The sequence below is a fragment of the Marmota monax genome, unplaced genomic scaffold (assembly GCF_021218885.2).
Source record: "Marmota monax isolate L192 unplaced genomic scaffold, Marmota_monax_Labrador192_F-V1.1 WCK01_AAM20220418_F8-fsc00178, whole genome shotgun sequence".
Taxonomy (NCBI): Eukaryota; Metazoa; Chordata; class Mammalia; order Rodentia; family Sciuridae; genus Marmota; species Marmota monax.
The window spans coordinates 1,722,149-1,743,656 of record NW_026694501.1 but is presented as its reverse complement, the minus strand read 5'-3'; positions in this window follow the sequence as shown (position 1 = coordinate 1,743,656).

Sequence of the window (21,508 nt, the reverse complement as noted above, 5' to 3'; positions counted from 1 at the left end):
TTGGTAGTTAACCTGTGGGGTATGAGAGTTGTGACTGGAAGTGGCCCAAGGGGATTTCTGGGGTGCCGGAAAGTTCCAGTTTCCTGATCTGAGTGCTGGTTCCATGGGTGTGCTCTGTTTGGGGAAATCCACCATGCTCTGTCTATAGAATGTTCACTTTTTCAAACGTATGTTATACTTTAATAAGGAATTACATTAAAAGGCATAGGAGAGGGCTGGGGAAAAGCTCAGAGGTAGAGTGTGTGCTTAGTGTGTGTGAGGAACAGGCTCCAGCCCCAGCACACACACACACACACACACACTCACACAGTAGGAGCTCTTAATAGGAACACTGTCACAGTCTATTTCTGAGAAAACAGTCTATTCCCACTTCTCCTACCCCTTCCACTGAATTCAAGTACAACTGATCATGAGGGACAGGATTCAACAATCAAAAGGGGGGAAGAGGCAAACTGAACAGGGACCTCAGGTCCTGAAGAACAGCACCATTTTGAGTTCTCAGATTTTCTTTTCTTAATCTTCTCTGTACCCCCAGCATGGGCCCAGGAGAGACCTGTAACCCAGAACTGCCAACAGTCATAGGCAAAATGAGATCGAAAACAGAAAACTTCTGTGCTGTTTGTCCAAAGGGCTGAGGAAAGGTGGGAGCACAACTGTGACGAGAACACACTCATGTACTGACACCAAGGCCCGTGAATTTCTGAAGCAGAGGCTGCCCAAGCGGAGGGACCCATCCCTTGCCACACACCCGTGGTACTGGCAGGCTCCTATTCTCCCAAACTTCCACCAGCACCAGAGAGCACCCTAGGTCCATGGCTCCCACCCTCAGCCCAGTGGCAGTTTGCCGCAGTCTGGCTGGGCAAACTCACGGGGGGGGGGGGTGATGAGCAACTTATGAAGGTTGATACAGCAGGAGTGGGAGCCGCTTTATTACAGGACAGAGAGGTATATATACATAACTGAATACCCAGCTTAACTTAATTAACATAAACTAGATACAGCAGTCAACCAATAAGGAATCCTCATCATCTTAATGATTACACACAGCTTAACTTAATTGACATAATCTAGTAATCAGTTATTAAGGAATCTCTATCATCTTAATGGCTCGCTGGCGTTACTTCTCAAACCACTCCTCTTGGCAAAGTGCCAGGCGCCATCTTGACTTGTCTGTGGCTCTCAACAGCAGTTGGCCCAACAGACTTCCCTCTCCATCTCAGTGAGCACAGAGAGAGAGTAGGAAGCCCACCAGCCCCTGGTGGCTGAAGGAAAAGTCAAGGGAAGCCTTTTCCATTCCTGCAGGTAAGGCCCCAGAGAAGCCCCTTGGGGTTCTTATGGGCAAGACCGTCAAGGACTAGTGGGGATCTAAAGTGGAACCAGAAAATGAAAGACCAATCCAAGCCTCAACTAAGTTGTCAACTGAATTACTGCCACAAAAGTAGACCACAACCTGAACGCCACACCAAAACATGGCAGTGGCCTCCTAAAATAGACATTTTAATAGGATCAGTACTCTCCTAACATAATCTGCAATGTCCAGATTAGAAAATCACTTGTCATACCCAAAACCAGGGAAACTGCAACTTAAATGATGCCAATGTGGACATAAATCACATGTGGACCTAGGGTAAAACTACCATCATAAAAATTGCTTCAACAAGCAATTAAAAATCCACTTGGAATAAATGAAAAAAATATGAATTCTCAGCAAAATAAAAGTTGTCAAAATAACCAAGGGGAAATCACATAAAGAAAAGTAAAATAACTGAAATTTAAAGTTCACTGGATGAGCTCAGTATTAGAATACAAGTAACCACAGATAGGATCAATGAAATAGAATTCACTTACTCTGAACAACAAAGAGAAAATAAACTTAAAAAAAAAATGAACTGTCTCAGGGACCTAACGTCTATGTGCTCACTGTCCTAGAAGGAGAGGAGTATGATTGTGGGGTTAAAAATTATTCAAAGAAACAAGGGCTAAAAATTCCCCCAATTTGGTGCAAGTCATAAAATTAGAGATTCAGGAAGCAGAGTGGGTCTCAAATAGAATGTTTTAAAATATGCATACCAATATACTTAATAATTAAACTTCTGAAAATTAAAGACAAAAAATAATCTTTATCATTGCCTTCAATTTTATTTTTGCACTGTTGGAGATAAAACCAACAGCCTTCTGCATGCCAGACAAGAAAGAAATGTGACCCATTGCCTAGAGGGAAAAAAATGATTTAAATGATTGCTGGTTTCTCATCTGAAACTACTGAGGTCAGAAAGAAGAATAAAACATTTTTAAATGAGTCCTGAAAGTAAAGAAAGGTCAATCAAGAACTATATTCACGGACTGGGGTGGTGGCTCAGTGGTTGAACGCTCCCCTAGCATATGAGAGGCCCTGAATTCGATCCTCAGCACCACATAAAGATAAATAAATAAAGGTATTGTGTCTATTTACAATTAAAAATATTTTTTAAAAAAGAACTATATTCATGGGGGATGGAAATAGGAAAGTCATTACTTTTGTATATTCATACATGACCAGTGTAACTCCATATCACGTACAACCACAAAAAGTGGAAAGCTATACTCCATGTATGTTTGATATGTCAAAGCACATTCTATTATCATGTATAAATAAAAAGAAAAAAATTTTTTAAAAGCTATATTTAGTGAATCTATTTAAGATGAAAGAGAGAATTAAGGTGTCTTCAAGTAAAGGGAAACTAAGGTTATGTGTTACTATAGAATTGCCCAGAAAAAAAAAAATGCCCAGAGAAAGGTATCATGATTTTAATGGTGATTCCTTAAAAACTAATGATGTTAACAATCTTTTCATGGGCTTTTGAACATTTGTATATCTTCCTTGGAGAAATATCTCTTTCAATCCTTTGTTGATTTTTAATTGGAATTTTGTTGTTGAATCACAAGAATTCTTTATATATTCTGGAAAATAAACATCTATCAATATATCATTAGCAAATATTTTCTTCTATATAGATTTTCATATGTTTATATATACGGAATATATTAATTGGTTGTCTTTTCACTTTCTTAATGCACAACAGTTTTTCATTTTGATAAAGTACGTATTATCTTTTTATTGTCGCTTGTAATTTAGATATCATAAGAATCCATTTAAATGTAGGTCTTTGCTCCATCTTGAGTAGATTGGATATATGGTGTGGGGTAGGAGTCCAATTTCTTTCTTTTGCTTTGTACCTGGAGTCTGACTCAGTACCATTTGTTGAAGAGACTTTTCTTTCTGCCACCGTATAGACTTGGTACCCTTGTCATGCAAATCCATCAGCCAGGTCTGAGGAACTCGTCACCATGTGCAATGTTTGTGTTTGTGTTGTCGACTCTATACCACCTAGACATTACATCACTGTATATTGGCATTAAATATAATCATAGGAGGGGCAAGCTATAGTTACGTTTTCCCACTGAAACACATTTAGACCCTGACTGTTTCTAAGTTTGGTTTTGCAGTGGTGGGGTTGAGCTCTGCCCTGGAGACACATCCTCAGCCCACCTAGATGTTTTTGAAATGGTTTGCCAAGTGGTTTATTAACAGAAAGCTAGATAAAATCAAAACAGTAAGAATATGGAAAGAGGAAGGAAAACAACATGCTAATCACAGATTGATATCTTCGCTGTTGACTCTCACGTTTGACTCACAGTTTCCTCGAGCCAAAAGGGGAACAACTAGGGACATGGCTCCCCTCAGCAGAAAGGGAAAAGTGTCCCAGTCCCTCCTCCCTCCCCCTAGCCTTGCACACAAATTCTGAGACACTTGTTACGTGGAGCATTTTGGACAATAAATTCCATAAGAGATGTTTCTGGTTTTGTTTTCTTGTTTTTTCCCCAACAGCATTGTGTAACAATGAAGAACTGTATTTCATACATGTGTTTCTGTTAGAAATCCTCTCAATAAAGTTTCCAGAATTGTCCTGTAGGGAAAGGCTGGTTTCAACTAGGTAAAACAGGCTGGTCCCACTGAGACTTTTCCCCTAGACACTCTGACATGCTCTCATGAAAGGGCTGAACTTCTTTTGCCCATAGAGACCTATTAACATGTGGTAGGTGTTCTAGGGAACAACCTAGAAAATATTGCTGTAGATGTTCTTCTCTCAGGGTGTTTTACCTCGGCCTGGAATTTGGTCAGAAGTGCACGGGGCCAGGCTCTCTGAGGAGGGCCCAGGGTTTTGCTATTCCATGTGTCTGGCTCCAGGCAGAGGAATGGATAAGAGAGCTGGTAAGGGAATAGGTGGGCTGGCAATTTTCTGTGAATATTTTGAAGCCTAATTGGTATTCTTGCCCTAAAAAGGATGTAGGTACAGGGGCATCAGTGGATGAAACCTGAAGTAGTTTTGGATTCACTTGACCCCTGGGGAAAGCAATCAGTTGTTAAGATTATGAAATCTTAACACCCCAGGGATTTGGGACACCAAGATGCTGGAGTTGCAGTTCTGAATCATATGACGCAACTCAACAATCTTGCATAGAAATGCAATCTTTCTTCATAGAAATGCTGATGTTTGTTTTTTTTTTTTTTCCAAAAAGAACGTGAAAATTTTCATTCACAGAATCAGACTGGTCAAACTTCTCATAATCTCCTTAACTCTCTATGTAATACTGTTTCTATTAGTAGTCAATAGAACACTGCTATGGTTTGAGTATAGGCTTAATTCACCAACAGGGCAGTGTTAAGAGATTGTAGGACCTTTAAGAAATAATTAGGACTCCATTTTCATGAGGGGATTAACTCCTATGCAAAAGCAGGTTGTTATAAAGCAAGTTTCTTTCTCTTCCTTCCATATATGTCCACTTACATTCTCCTTTTTTTCTTAAGACCCTCCGCAGTAGCTAGTTGGAAGCATAAGTTAAAAGATTCTAATTTATATCTCCATGAAGCACCATTCTATTGAACCTCCAAAATCATGAACCAAAATAAACCTCTTTTCTTTTTCTTTATAAGTTATCCAGACTCAAGTATTCAATTATTGCAACAGAAAATAAACTAAAAGACAAATGCTGTAATTTTGGCAAACGCTCAGTTTAGCTGTTATGTAGAAGATGAATAAGCTAGAAGATTCCATTTCAAGAGAGTAGACTAAAACCATATTCCCCCCAACACACACTTATTACCATTAAGCATATATCCAAAAAGAAATGAATACAGGGATTGGTCTGCAGTGGATGAGAGCTTTTAATATGCTTCTGGGAGGAGAAAAGTGGGATTAGAATATTATCCTGGGAGAAGTCAAGTGAAGGGAGCTAGGCTAAGATACATGCAAAAGAAGGATACAGGGGGCCAGGGAAGAAGTCTCCCTGGAGAGACTCAAGGGCTTTAGAAGCAGAGATGATGGGTTCCAAGAGACTGGCAGTCCAGTCTTTATCTCTAAGTGAAGAAACAAAAATAAAATTCTCTTCTAGAGAAATGGAGATTCCTGGGCAAAGGATAGGCCCATTGTATCAGAATCCAGGTGTTTAGGAGATTCCAAGCAAAGACTTACCATTTAGCCATGTACCCAAAGCTCCCCATCAGCTTTCCCATTCAGACCTAATGAGGAAACAAACTTGCTTATGCAATAGGAGAGGAAACTTACACCAGCCACCCATAAGTAATCAGTCCTATAATCATCAGATGTATGTAGAGAGGAGGAGTGTGAAACAGTAAACAAATAAAAAGGTGAAGCTGGACAGTCACAAAGCACAAGTTAAAAGATTCTAATTTATATCTCCATGGAGGAGATACTACATTCATAAAACAAGAAGACAGTGCTATGAAAAAGGAATAAAAACTTATAAAAAGAGCTGACTCAAGTAATATTCAATGGTATTGTTGTTGTTGAAAAAGTGTTTACCTGCACCAAACTCAAAAAAGATATTCTTTTATAGTATACTTTAGGGGTATTGCTGGAGTGCTATTGTTTAACCTTTCACATGTAGAACAACAGTGATTTTGGGTACCATATGAGGTAGGGTTGAATATATGTATTTTCATATATGGATATAAAATGACCCAGTTTCATTTACTGAAAAAGTTCTTTTCCCCACCATTCTAGACCTTTGTCATTAAGTGCCTCATATGCATATTTCTGAATTTTATTTTAATTGATTGGTTAATTTCCTGTTCTTGCACCAATACCTCACTGTTACTTCATAATAAATCTTGATATCTGAAGTGAAAACATTCCAACTTTTCTTCTCATTATTATCTTGAAAATTCCTGTCATTTGCTTATCATATACTTTAGTTTGCCACTTTTCCCGTTGCAAAAACAAAAAGGCTTCTGGGATCTTAGTTGGGATTATATTAAATCTATATAGATTATTTTAGAATAAATTAACATTTTTAAACCTTCCAATTGATAAATATAGAATAACCCATTTTTTCATTCTTTAAATTCTTTAGGTTGTCAGTGTGGAAGTTTTGCAGTTTTTATTAAAATTATTTCTAGGATTTTGATTTTTTAAAACCTATAATAAATGGCATATTTATATTTTTATTTTGGAATTTTTGCTGCTGAACAGAAATATAATTGATTTAAAGAACTTTTATTTTGAATTAATTATAGATTCACTGGAAATTGAAAAAACAGTGGAGAGGTCCCCTTACCCTTCTAGTTACTGGGAGATTGACATTGGTACGATGCATAGAGTTCTTACAGATTTCACATCCCCAGCCTTTTTTTAATGTTTTATTTTGAAATGAAATATGAAGCCCCAAATTAGAAACACAATACCATAATGACAATGAGATACTACTACATGCCTGAGAAAATATCTAAAATACAGAACACTGACAATACCAAATGCATGAGGCAACCAGGACTTTTATTTACATTTAAGGTGGTAAATAATGCCAGGGCTTTTATCTGCTATCTATGACTTGTTTTTTTGTTTCTGTCCTGTTTCTCATTCCTGCTTTCTTTTCTTGTATTCCTATACAAGTCTATCTTGTTGAAAGTGTTTTGAGAGCACTGGTTTTCTTAGTAGTTGTTCTGTTTTATAGTTTACAAATTCAGTTTCCTCAGCAGATAATAGTTTGATTCATGCTGTCATATTTCTTCCTGAGTGTTATAATTTTGTCTTACAAAAAATTAATCCACTTCATATAAGAGTTGATTATTGACTCTTCTAATACCTGCAAGGTCTGTAGTAATATCCTCTCCTCTTATGTTGATATTGGTAATGTTCCTTCTCTCTTTTTCGTTGGTTAGTATGGCTAGAGGTCTATCAATTTTTTAAAATTTATTTTTACAGTAGAACAAATTTACATTCCCACCAACTATGCAAAAGGGTTCCAATTTCTCCACATCCTTGCCAAAATGTATTTCCTGTTGTTTGTTTGAAAATAGCCATCCTAATGAGCAAGAGGTATTAGCTTAGTATAGTTTTGATTTGTGCTTTCCTTATGATGAGTGATGTTCGAGCATCTTTTTATGTGCTTTCTTGGCTACTTGTGTATCTTCTTTGGAAAAATGTCAATTCAAGACCTTCAATCATGATTTCATAGGGTTAGTTTTGTGTTATTGGGTTGTTATATAGTCTACATATTAACCTCTTATCAGATATATGACTTGCAAATATTTCCTCCCATTCTGTGGGTTGTCTTTTCACTTCACATCCATGAGTTTTTAAGTTTTTCCTGTTATCAAATATCCATTTGATTTGATTTAATTGATTACAGTTCTGCAGAAATTTTGTCTTGCATTGAACATGATAAAATGATCCAATGCAACTCCAGTATCTGCATCACCTGTTTCTTTCTATAGTTTTTTTTTTTTTTTAAACTGGCTTATTTTTGCCCATTCCTTGGGATGCCTGGTCATCTCTTATTTCATGCCAGGCATGTGTATAAAAAATTGAGACAAAATTAGAGGTTTACCAAAATTATGTTTTTTTTTTTTTTTTCCCCACAAAGAATCTGTTTCTTGGAAAGTAGTTAGAAAGGAATGACTACTACTAGGGTCTAATTCAAAGTTGGGTTTTAGTTTTTGAGAAGGACCAGCCTTTTCTTGATTGGCCCTTACTCTTAGGGTAAGCCTTTGTAAGAAGGTACTAATAAAAAGATAGGGCTCTCTTATTTAGTGGGCCACTAACGAGATTTTAAGACTCACAGACTACCAAAAGCTCTGCTTCATTTTCTAGCTTCTTAGCTTAAAAATTTTTATTTATTAATTCATTTTGATTCATTGTACACAAATGAAGCACTTTTCATTTCTCTGGTTGTACACGATGTAGCATCACACAATATGTGCTGTCGTACATGTACCTAGGGTAATAATGTCCATCTCATTCCACCATCTTTCCTGCCCTCATTGCCCCTACCCTCCTCACCCTCCCTTTGCCCAATTAAAGTTCCTCCATTCTTCCCATGTCAACCCCCACATACACACACTATGGATCAGCATCCACCTATCATATCAGAAAGAACATTTGGCCTTTGGTTTTGGGGATTGGCTTACTTCACTTAGTGTGATATTCTCTAACTCCTTCCCTTTACCTGCAAATGCCGTAATTTTATTCTCTTTTAATATTGAGTAATATTCCAGTTTGTATAGATACCACAGTTTCTTTATCCATTCATCTATTGTAGGGGATCTAGGTTGTTTCCATAGTTTAGCTATTGTGAATTGAGTTGCTATAACACTGATATGACTGCATCACTATCAAATGCTGATTTTAACTCCTTTGGGTATAAACCGAGGAATGGGATAGCTGGGTCAAATGGTGGTTCCATTCCAAGTTTTCTGAGAAATTTCCATACTGCTTTCCAGATTGGTTGCACCAATTTGCAGTCCCACCATCAATGTATGAGTGTACCTTTTCCCCCACATCCTCACTACACTTATTATTGCTGTATTCTTGATAATTGCCATTCTGACTGGAGTAAGATGAAATCATACTTGTGAGGTCTATAAAAGTTAAACCTCAATAAAGCTGTTTATTTTTATTTTTTTTTAGTTGAACATGGGACACAATACCTTTGTTTTACTTATTTATTTATTTTATGTGGTGCTGAGGATCATACCCAGTGTAAGACAAGTGCTCTACCATTGAGCCACAACCCCAGCTCCCAATAAAGCTGTTTTTAAAAGAAATGTAAAGTATCTTTAAGAGGCTATGGAGTGATCTCTGGGCCATTATTAATGAGATAAGAAAGGAGGGGGTAAGTGAGGTCAGCAAAAGAATAGAAAAATACAAACTCATTTGTTTATATGTTCTTTTAAATTGGAAAGATAAATTGAAAATGAAGAATAGTTACTTGCCGAGGTAAGGAAGACACTGGTGGAGAAGGGAGGGAAACTGGAACTTTGGCTAGATTTTCTTCTGCAGATTTGACTTAAGATAATATTTTATATAATTATAAAACAAAATTAAATTGAAAAGCAACCCATAAAAATCTAAGACAAAATGAAATATTTACCAAGCTGGTGGTATAACCACTCTAAACCCAGAGTCCTAGAGAAATAGCTGATTCCAGGGCTTGGGGTGGGAAATGAACAAAAAGAACTTAGAAACTTATCACACCAGAAGGCAAGAAAACTACCAAAGACCACTACCATCATATCTAAAATACCCAGCATCCAGTGTGAAGAGGCTGCTGCTGACCAAAGCTTGAGACCACTTGAGCACTGGTAATCCTGACTTTTCAAAGAGAGGGGACCTACCAACCGCCCTCAATGTGTTACATTCATTTAGATCTTGACTCAAGTACACTGTTTTTCAAAAACACTATGAGACAACCAGGGACATTTGAAAACTGAATATTTGATAAAATAAAACTTTCATTAGATTTTGATGTGATAATTTTAGTCAATTTGGAAAGGATAGTGAAACATTCATGGATAAACTGTTGTAATATCTAGGGATTGCTTCAAACTAATCCATGAGGGACGAGGGGTGAGAGAATAAATCAAATGGTTAGCCACAGGTGGTGATAACTGAACAGGGTGATAGAAACAAGTCCATTCTTCTACTATTTTCACATATACCTAAATTCTTCCACTATAAGATATTTTAAAGTGTTATAAACTTAGCCCATTACTTATTTACAAATTGTGCACTTGATCTAGATTTGCTCCACAACAGTCAATGCAAGAAATAGACATTATTTTCAGAGACTGAAGCCAACTAGCTCCAAGCCACCACTGGTTAAAATGTTGACACATCCAATCCGTGCAGTTTTGGACGGATGGCTACTTCTCTGTATGATTGTACTAGGACCCTTGGGGCTTAGGAGTCATCTGGACATAGACGGTAGGCCTGGAGCCCTTGGCCCAAGGAGATGCTCACTGTTCTTATCCGTGGGCTCTGTGACCTGAGGCTCTGCCTCCTGTGACTATATTTCCCACGACATACCAGCTCCTCAGAGGCCTTATCACCTGGAGGCAGTTCTCAACCAGCAGAACCTTCTCCCAAACTCGTCCCCTGCACCAGCTTCAGGAAACTCACCCTCTCTCCTTGGTTGGACACCATCATTCTGCTCTACTTGCTAAAACAACGTCCCACAGACAGGGTGGCCAAAACAACAGAAATTCATTATTTTACAGTTGTGGAGCCTGTAAATCTAAGAGGAAGGTGCCAGCAGGTTGATTTCTCTTCAGCCCTCTCTCCCTGGCTTGCAGTCACCTGCCATCTTGCTGTGTCCTCTCTCACTTCCCTTTGTGTGGTACACTCCTGTCTTCTTTTCCCCACATCCTTGCCAAAATTGGTGCAATCATTGTGGGAAATAGTATGGAGATTCCTCAGAAAACTTGGAATGGAACCACCATTTGACCCAGCTATCCCACTCCTCGGTCTATATCCAAAGGACTTAAAATCAGCATATGATAGTGATGCAGTCACATCAATGTTTACAGCAGCTCAATTCATAATAGCTAAGCTATGGAACCTACCTGGATGCCCTTCCTCAGATGAATGGACTAAAAAATGTGCATATACACAATGGAATATTATTCAGCCTTAAAGAAATTATAGCATTTGAAGATAGATGGATGCTGCTGGAGAATATCATGCTAAGCAAAATAAACCAATCCCCAAAAACCAAAGGCTGAATATTTTCTCTGATATGCGGATACTAATTTACAATGAGGGGCGTGGTGGGGGGGAGATTAGGGAAGAATAGAGGTACTTTGGACTAGGCAGAAGGGAGTGACAGGAAGGTAGAGGGTGTGGGGATAGGAAGGATAGTAGAAAGAATTGAACATTATTACCCTACGTACATATATGATTACATGACAGGTGTGATTCTACATCATGTACAACCAGAAGAATGAGAATTTATACTCCATGTATGTATCAAAATTCATTCTACTGTAATGTACAACTAATTAGAACAACTTTTTAAAAGCCCTTATCTCCAAGTACAGTCACATTGCGGATTAAGGCTTCAATTAATATTGGTGGGGGTACACAAGTCATTCCACAACAGAACCCTGTTTTGCCTTTCCCTACCAAACTTCCCCAGGTGGCCCATTTTCTTAAACAGAAGTCTTGGCTGTGAAGATGTCTTCCAAGTGGCTGGAAACTTGCTTTGGTTCTGAAAACTTGTCATTTACTCTGGTGGGAACCAACAGGATCTGTCCTACTATCTCTCCCAGCTGCAAGAGTAAAACACCTCATACCAATAAATGTGCATATTACAAAATAATAGACCAGGTTCCGTGTCAGCTTCTCTCCCCTCTGGCCTGACTTCTCTTCCCCACCAGTTTTCTGTCTCTCTGATCTTGAGCTTACCTCATAACATGCTTCTCTCAGTGCATTATCCAAAGCCCCAATTTTCCTATTTTTAATAACAATTTCCATTTGATACCAAAGTGCAGTCTCCAGACCAGTAGTGTCAATACCATCTGGAAACTTGTTACAAATGCATATTTTCTGGGTTCCACTTTAGACCTTGAGAATCAGTCATCTGGGGAATCCGTCACCTGCTCTAACAAAGTCACCTTATAGGGAAAAATGAAGTCTGATGCATGCTCCAGGGTTGAATACCTATGTGTTCACACCTATACAATGTCTGTCTCACCTGAGCCTAGCATTGCACCCTTCTTGGTGTTCCCTCAGGATCTCTATGTACTGTTCCTTCTTTTCTCAGGATGAATCTGAGCTAAAATCAGAACTTTTTCCCTCACTTTTTATGGTTAACATCAGTTGTGATGCAGAGGCCTGTACAAAGCATCACAGTTTGTCAATATTTATTGAATAGATAAATGACGTTATGCATATAGATCAGGAGACACTTATTTGGATGCAGATATTTCATGTTTTTTTCCCCCTTTTTCGTACTCAGGATCCAAACCAGAGGCACTTTACCACTGAGCCACATCCCCAGTGCCTTTTTTTTGAGACAGGTTCTCACCAAGTTACTGAGGTTAACCTCAAACTTGCAATCCACCTGCCTCAGCCTCTTGAGTCACTGGGATTATAGGTGTGTGCCACCACGCCTGGCTCATGTGCAGTTTTATGTTGGTTAAAAAATAATCTCAAATAGTTGAACTTGATTATCCAACTTTGGAGGAAGGTCATCTAAGATGAGCTCAGGCCTACATAACAGGACGGCATTACTTCTGGTAGATTGCATCGTGGCAAGATACACCTGCAGCCAGCTCACCAGAAACCAGGAAGAGTGTGAATTAAGAGAAGAGTTGTCCTTTGACACCAACCAGAGAGATTCTGACCCGGACTCCCAGGTCATAATCTGAACTTTTAGAACTGTACAGGTTGATTCAGAACAACATTCAGAATCTTGTTAGTGACTAGGTTACATATAAATGAGCTGTGAGGACACGTTATCCAGCTCCCATGGCATTTCTCAGTTTCTGTCATGTGGGTGTTTTCTCCATTCTTTCTTTCACATTTATACAATGGCAGGGACCAGTATTTATTTTCCCTACAACTATGTAAGTCTCTGAGAATTTCATTTCCCAACAGGATAGGCCCTCACTTGCTCTCCCAGGTGACTCAGGGGTCCCTGGGCGAATGCCATCCCAGTGGGCAGGTCCTTCCGTCTAAAACACCACCTTTCTCAGGAGAAGTGGGCACCTGGCTGTTTAGACCATACATCTTGGGACTGTATGTGGGGCACCTTGGTGGACACCCACATTCCCTGCAGCCTTGAAGAAATGAAGAAGAGCCTGGGAAAAGACAGATCAGTGTTAAAATGTGTTGTGTTCACCTTATAGGGAAAAATGAAGTCTGCAAATCATGCCTCTGCCCACCTTAGATTTTTGCATGTTTCTGTTAATACATCCAGAACAAAAGTTTGTTGGGAAAAAAATGGTTTTCTAAAATCCACATTTTTAATGAAAATGTGAATGAATGAAATAGATCAGAACCACCCCACCCCACCCCATAAGCACTGAGATATAGAAAAGACAGCCACTGGTATTAGCCAACCAAGTCCTAGTCCTGGATCCTCCATTAATAAATTCTAGAATGATGCCCTGAAGGTTTAACTTTGAAGAGCTCAGTATGATGTTGACAATATTTGCCACAAAAGACTATGGCAGTGTCTATAAGGCCTTTAGCAAGATGGTAGCCATCAGCCACAAGCGTCTATCGTGCAGATTACGTCTGGTGGGAATTAAGATGCAGTTATGTAATATACACATTCAAGTCCAAAGTCTTTGTAGAAAAAAAATGCAGATTATCTCATTTTATAAAATGTTTGGGTTGGAAATATTATTTTTGAACATATAAGCTGAGTGTAATATATTAACAACTTTTAAATGAATGTAGTATGTCAAACTAGAGACCAACAAAAATTATGGCTTGTGTTGCCAAGTTGATCTATTTTTGTGTACAACTTATAAGTTTTTCCTGCTACCCTTGAATCACTAAAAAGTATTCCAAGAAGTATCAAGTCCCTTGTCCATTGATTGAAATTATGTTATTCTGTTTTTACATTCTTTGAGTTCTTTATATATTCTGGTTATTAATCCTTTGTTAGATGAATAGCTGGCAAAGATCTTCCATTCTATATGTTGTCCTCTCAAACAAATGGCCAACAAAAATATGAAAAAAAAAAAAAAAAAGCTCAACATCTTTAGCTAATGAGAAAATACAAATCTATACTACATTGAAATTCCATCTTGGAATGGCTACTATCAACAAAATAAAAAAAACATTGGAGAGGATATGGAGATAAAGGAACCCTTATACACTGTTGGTGGGAATGTAAATTAGCACAGTCACTTTGGAAAGAGTATGAAGATTCCTCAAAAAACTAAGATGAGATAAATATAAACCAACTAAACCACTTCTGGGTATATACCTGAAGAAAGTGAAGTCAGCATACAAAAGAGATACCTGTAAACCCATGTTTATTGTGGCACTATTCACAATAAACAGGGGTTTACAGGTATTTCTGAGAAGAAACTTTTATCAGATATGCAATCAGTCTAGGTGATCATCAACAGATAAATGGAAAAAGAAAATATGGTGTACACACACACATACACACACAAAAAATGGGCATTATTCAGCCATAAAGATGACTAAAATCATGTCATTTTCAGGAAAATATATAGAACCACAGCAACATTGTGTTAACTGAAATAACCCTGACACAGAAAGATAAGTATTGCATACTTTCTCTCATACATGGAAAGTGGGGGGCGGGGGATAAAAGGAAACAAGAAGATCTGAGAGTGGAAAAGGGACTTTCTGGAGACGGGAAGGGGACTAGGGACAGTGGGGAGGCAGAAGGGGAAGCAGAGAGAAGGGAAAGTGGGTGTGATCAAAGCACAATGTGTGCCTGTATGGAAATGTCAGTGGAACCGTTCATTTGTACAATTAATAAGCATTCACAATTACAATTTTTAAAAGTACCCCAACATTATGGACTTCTTACATTTTTTAGGTTCTTATCTTAGAATATTAACTATTTAAAAATTACGATCATATACCTGTGAGCAACATAATTTTCTCATTACAGAACTAAAAAAGCAAATTTGCTGCCAACAGAGATATTCTCCACACTCCAAAGCATGGCATTATCTATTCTCATTGTTTGACCTTCAAAGAGAATTATATCTTTGGCCCATTTATTGATTGGGTTATTTGGTTTTTAGCTTTTTGAGTTCTTTACATACCCTAGAGATTAGTGCCCTATCTGATGAGTGAGGGGTAAAAATTTGCTTCCGAGATGTAGGTCCTCTATTCACCTCACAGATTGTTTCTTTTGCTGAGAAGAAACTTTTTAGTTTGAGTCCATCCCATTTATTGATTCTTGGTTTTAATTCTTATGCTATAGGAGTCTTATTAAGGAAGTTGGGGCCTAATCCCACATGATGAAGATTAGGGCCTACTTTTTCTTCTATTAGACGGAGAGTCTCTGGTTTAATTCCTAAGTCCTTGATCCACTTTGAGTTGAGTTTTGTGCATGGTGAGATAGGAGTTTAATTTCATTTTGTTGCATATGGATTTCCAGTTTTCCCAGCAGCATTTGTTGAAGAGGCTATCTTTTCTCCAGTGCATGTTTTTGGTGCCTTTGTCTAATATAAGACAAAAGGATACTCAACCAATCAACAAATATATGAAAAAATGTTCGTCATCTCTAGCAATTAGAGAAATACAAATCAAAACTACTCTAAGATACCATCTCACTCCAGTCAGAATGGCAGCCATTATGAAGACAAACAACAATAAGTGTTGGTGAGGATGTGGGGGGAAAGGCACACTCATACATTGCTTATGGGACTGAAATTGGTGCAGCCAATATGGAAAGCAGTATGGAGATTCCTTGGAAAACTTAGAATGGAACCACCATTTGACCCAGCTATCCCTCTCCTCGGTCTATACCCAAAGGATTTAAAAACAGCATACTACAGGGACACAGACACATCAATGTTTAGAGCAGCACAATTCACAATAGCTAACCTGTGGAACCAACCTAGATGCTCTTCAGTAGATGAGTGGATTAAAGAAATGTGGCATATATACACAATGGAATATTACTCAGCAATAAAAGAGAATAAAATCATGGCATTTGCAGGTAAATGGGATGCAACTGGATTAGATAATGCTAAGTGAAGTTAGCCAATCCCAAAAAAACAAATGGCGAATGCTTTCTCTGATATAAGGTGGGTGACTGACTCATAGTGGGGTAGGGAGAGGGAGCAAACTCTAGATAGGGTAAAGGGGCGGGAGGGGAAGGGAGGGGGCAGGGGGGTAGCAAGGATGGTGGAATGTGATGGACATCATTATCCAAAGTACATGTATGAAGACATGAATTGGTGTGAACATACTTTATATAGAGATATGAAAAATTGTGTTTGATATGTGCAATAAGAATCGTGATGTATTCCGCTGTCATGTATTTTAAAAATAAAAGCAGTTAAAAAAATAAAAGAGCATTATAAATTACTTTCATTTGCTGTATATACTGGCATTCATGTTTAATTCAGGTTGGAAATCTGGGAACAGGTGGTCATCATCTTCTGCAGCCCAGAGGGTTGCTAAATAAGAAAGCTCTCCAGGGCCAAGAGGACAACATTGCCTGATTTCATACCCAGCAGGGCCTGCCCACTTTCTGTGGTGGAAAGTCTTAAGAATTCCCAACTTGGTTACAGTGAGGAATTTGTCAGGGAGTTAGCCACACCACTGGGAACCAGATGTCAAATGTACAAAGTGTTCTACAGAGAGGCCCTGGAGAGGGAGGGAGCTCATGGTCCTGGAGCCGGTCCTCTATCTTGCTCACTTCTGCACCCAGAAACTGTTGTCTGAATCCCCATTTGCTCAAGTCCATTCACATTTACAAGGAATAGCAAAGCCATTTTGTATAGAGATTCAAAATATTCTTGAGTGGTTCATAGACCATTTTCCTCCTTTTTATAAACCTCATACAGATTCCGGTCAGGTAGGCAGATGCTGGAGGAATCTCAGACCCTACATCCAAACAAGCCTACCTCAATGGGATGGGCCTGGCCAGCCATCGGGGTTGTCCTTTTGACCCTGCTGGACAGCTGATTGCTCCTTTTGTATCAGGCCGATGCTGCCCTGTAAGCTCTACACACTCTTTCTAGCTCTGCCACTTGATGCCTCTCCAAATAAATTAAGCCAAAAGGGGGTACACCGAATCTCTTCCTCAGGCTGAGAATGTGTGTAAAACCTTCAGCTTGGTGTCTGGTGCACAGCAAATGCACACAATCCCATCACCATCACTGTCATTATTACTATCCCCAAAGCTCTGGAGTTCTCAGCTGACTATATTTAGGGATTTACATAACTACATTTACTAATTATTTGTTGTTATTTCTTTCACCCAATCTTTATCAGAACTAGTTTATAGTGTCCTTTCCAGCAGGACTGCTCTCCTATGATGAGGTTGCAGTTGGTCTAGCTCTCAGTGTAAGTGTATCCAAGTGTGACCTATCATCTCTCACTTGTTTTATACAAAGTCCAAACTCTCATCAGCTTTTTGGGCAGCTACATGCTGTTCTAGCTAAAAATTATGAATCTTCTGCATATGAGCCACAGCAAGAGGCTTTGCTTTATCCTTAAGAATACACTAAGCATCGTTTTAGTTACCCATTAGTGCCCTCCTGTTTCTCACAGGATCACCATACCTTAAGACTGCCTAGTACACAGAGGGTTGCTCAACTTGTTCAACTGACCAAAGTGCCACTAACTTCCCAGAAGTTTACTAGCTCCCACACTTACGCAACCATGAACCCTGCAGTGGGGGTGGGAGTGGTACACAAGGCCTCCTGGGAGGCAACACTGAGGAAGCATCCTTGATGCCAATAAAACAGGGCACAGGACAGGAGGATCCTTTTGAAACAGACAGGTGCATGCACCTATCCAGCATGAGAAAAGGAAGCAAGCCAGCCCTGAGGTCTCTTCCCAGGAGCAAGCGCATTTAACTGGGAGAACCTGCATATCTAATCTTCAAACACAGAGAGTGTGCCCACCAGCCCTAGCTTGGTGTGGTTGGAGGCTCCCCAAATGGTCTGCATTCCAATTCTTGAGTCCCTGGACCTGACCTATCATGAGCCTGACATTCAAACTGTTTGAGGGAGGCAAGCCCTGGGTTTCAACAAGCTCCAAATGACAATGTACCTTGGTAGGAACCTATTTCTGCGGCTGCTTTTGGACTGTTTCGCAACTGAGGGATGAAAGATTAACTTCAGCTTTTGCTTAAAGGTGAGGGACTCATGCGCTGTCAGTGAAACAGCTGGCCCTAAAACTGAAGGCAGATACCAGTGACACAGATTAAGAACCAAGTGTGTAAAAAAAACAAAAAAGATACTGACACATGGGACAATGTGGATGAACTATAAAAAGCATGGTGCTAAGAAGCCAGTCACAGAGGAACACAGTGAAGTGTGGTCTCCAGAGGCAAATCCGTAACAATGGCAAGGAAGTTTAAGGTCGGCTAAAGCTGTGGGGGAGAGGGTTGGAAGATCAGAGGATAAGAGCAAGGGCGTAGGGTATCCTGTTGGGGCAGTAAGATTTGTGAATTATGGCAGTGATGGATGCACAACTCTGTACCTTAGGTGGATGAACTGTACTATGGGAATTATATCTCAGTAAAGCTATTTACAAACATCAAGAAATTATTGAGTATCATAGACTGTAAAAATTCACTTGATACCGGTTTCAAAGGGATGTAGTCAGGTTTGGGTTCTGGCAAATTTGACGATGCAGGATCCTTGCTCTATCCACATCCATCCCCAAATATCCTGGGAGGTACACCCTATCAGATTTTTAGATTGAGGTAAATATCAAATGCACAATCTCTGGACGCAAGCTATCGAAGACTGGAATCAGGAATGGAACCCTTGCAGTGTTACCAAACAACCCAAATTCCAACTGGAGTATAGAGAGGTCAGTCTAGAGCCCAGCCTAGTGGTGCTCCACATCCCTCCTGGCTGGTTGGCTCAGCTTTCTACCTTACCAGCCCCATGCTGCATGGCAGGGCAGTTTCTCTTGGATTAACCCCAGTTTTTATTTCATGTTCATTGACAAAACATGAGCAAAATGTTTGTGTGCTAGTTTTCTGAGGGGCAGAGCACAAATTCTGGACTCGCTGGTTATTGGATCTGAGAAATAACATATGCACATACTGTATCCAACAAGAAACAGTGACAAAAGAACACCACGCCAAGTCATCAGGGCACAGGACAGGACATGCACAGGTAAGTTAGGGCAGCCCAAAGATGGGAGTTTCTGAAAGACTGAAGCACACACAGTATGATCGACCTTAAGATGAAGGGAGAGACCAGGTATGAGAACCTCATACAAGAGCACTCACTCCTCTTGCTTAAGAAAACGTAGTAATTACTTTCCCCAACAATTTTACTTTTTAAAACATTACAGCTACTTCTCCTAAAGTATTTTTTAAAGTGGTACAAAGCAGCAATTTTACTGCATCTTTGAATGTGATGCCAAAGTATAGAGCAGGTGTCAGCTATGGGACTGATTTGATTCTGGCTGCTTTAAGTGAAATCTCAACCAAACCAGTGGAAAGATGGAACAGGAGGACACCACAGCAGTATCAAAAAAACCTCTATACCAGCTGCAACAAACATCAAGTAGGACAAGAAGAGCAAGAGCATAGGGCATCCTGTTGGGGCAATAATATTTGTGAATTTTACTCATCTGGTGGCATGGATATTTAATTTTGATTTTAAACTTAGAGAAATGACATTTCTAGTATGTCATTTCTAAGCACAAAGTGTTTATAAGTGGTTGATGTAGTATGCACTGCCCTGAAGGCACAGACTGTTGGTGAGAAATTGTACCTGGCAGACCCACAGGGCATGGATGAGCTCATGTTCAGCCACCACATTACATCTGCTATTTATATGTCAAATTCAGAAAGGCTACTTTAACTGTACTACTGGGTACAAAATATCATATTATTTTACTTTTCAATTCAGTTCAGACTTGCAAAAATCCAAACTTATTTCTTAAGAATCAGCTTTATCCCATTTTGACTTCAGAAAACTGAGGATGGACAGCTCTTCATCTATTTCTGAGACCTTCATGCAAACATCTGTTACTCTTATAACTTGTGCTGGTGATCATCAGGGCTGCTGGAGACAGCATATTTGGAAGCCAACTCTGACACAGCTGGAGGGTGGTGAGAGGGAGAGTTACACATAAAACAGGGTGCTCACACAAGGGAAATTTCTGAAGCATCAGAAGGTATTTGAAACTCATGCCACATAAAATAAGGTGTCATTTTTCTTTATTTTTAAGAGGAAAAGGGGGTATGGGGACAACAATAATTCTCAATACACAGTAGACAAGTTAGCACTGTACTGGAAAAAAAAAAAAAAAGGCCATGTACTTGCCACCAGTCTGCACTGCAGCTTCATGATTAGTGAATTTAATGCCATCTGTCATTTTTATTACTACTTAGCAAACTTATAATTGGCAAAATTAGGGATTATAAATCACCGTAAGTGTCTACAACTAAGTCAAAAACCTACATATCCATAAAAATCATTAAAAATAAACCATAAATATGTGATGCACATTAGTATAACAAAACCATTTTTGTAAACATTTTCTCCAACATAAAATGTGCATGATAAAAAAGTAAAAACACTGCACTCAGTACAAAAAGGGTTATTCTGATTTACAAAAAGGTTCTATTGAAGCTCTGGCTACACCTGGACACACCTGGGCTTTTCTTGTTTTGAAGAGCATTCCCAAAATAGTTCCACATTCCACATGTGATATATCAATTGAATACTGTTTGCTTCTGCAAAATCCCCACATTGGCACTTCTGTGGAAGGGAGGGGGGAATAATTCCTTCCCTAAAAGAATCTTGAGATTTCAATAGCTCACAATCTTTTATGAAGGAATCTCACTGACTTCTGCATTAAACTGTCGCAACTCAATTTGGTTCATAAGGGGATGAGGCCAAGAAGCCCACTCCAGGAACCCATCCCACAAAGACAAACAGCTGTCCTACTTCAGCAAATCAAGCTGACGATGGATTTAACTATGCTCAACTCAAATACTAAGAGAGTGCCCAGGGGGTGCCTGGGCTGTGCCAGCAGCACAGGCAGAGCTGACAGGAGGTTAGACCCCCCTTCACACACCCTCCTGAGGCAAAGTTCTAAACACTCCAAATTCCAATGAGATACTATTTGCATCATGTGCCAAATATCACTTAGATATCTGCCCATCTTTCATAGCTCTCTAAAGGCCAAGGAAGGGGCTGTAATCAACTAAACCATTCCTTCTCCTCTGGATAGGTGTGTTTACCTTGGCATCTTCCATCTATTGAAAAGCCTAAATGCAGAGAGAAGATCAAATCAGGAATCTGATTCTGACTGAAGTCCTTTGGTGATAGAATCTGGCCTACTTCAAGTTCCTTTCACTGGTGGGATTAATTCTTCACCCTTCTCTGGGTTAACTAGATTAACCAACAGATAAGGACCAGTTCTTCCTGCTTTGGCCATTAGCATTACAAGTCACATCATGGAAAAACCCATTTCCATCTCCTCGTCCTTCTAAGAAAGTAAGGCTTTCTCAACTTATC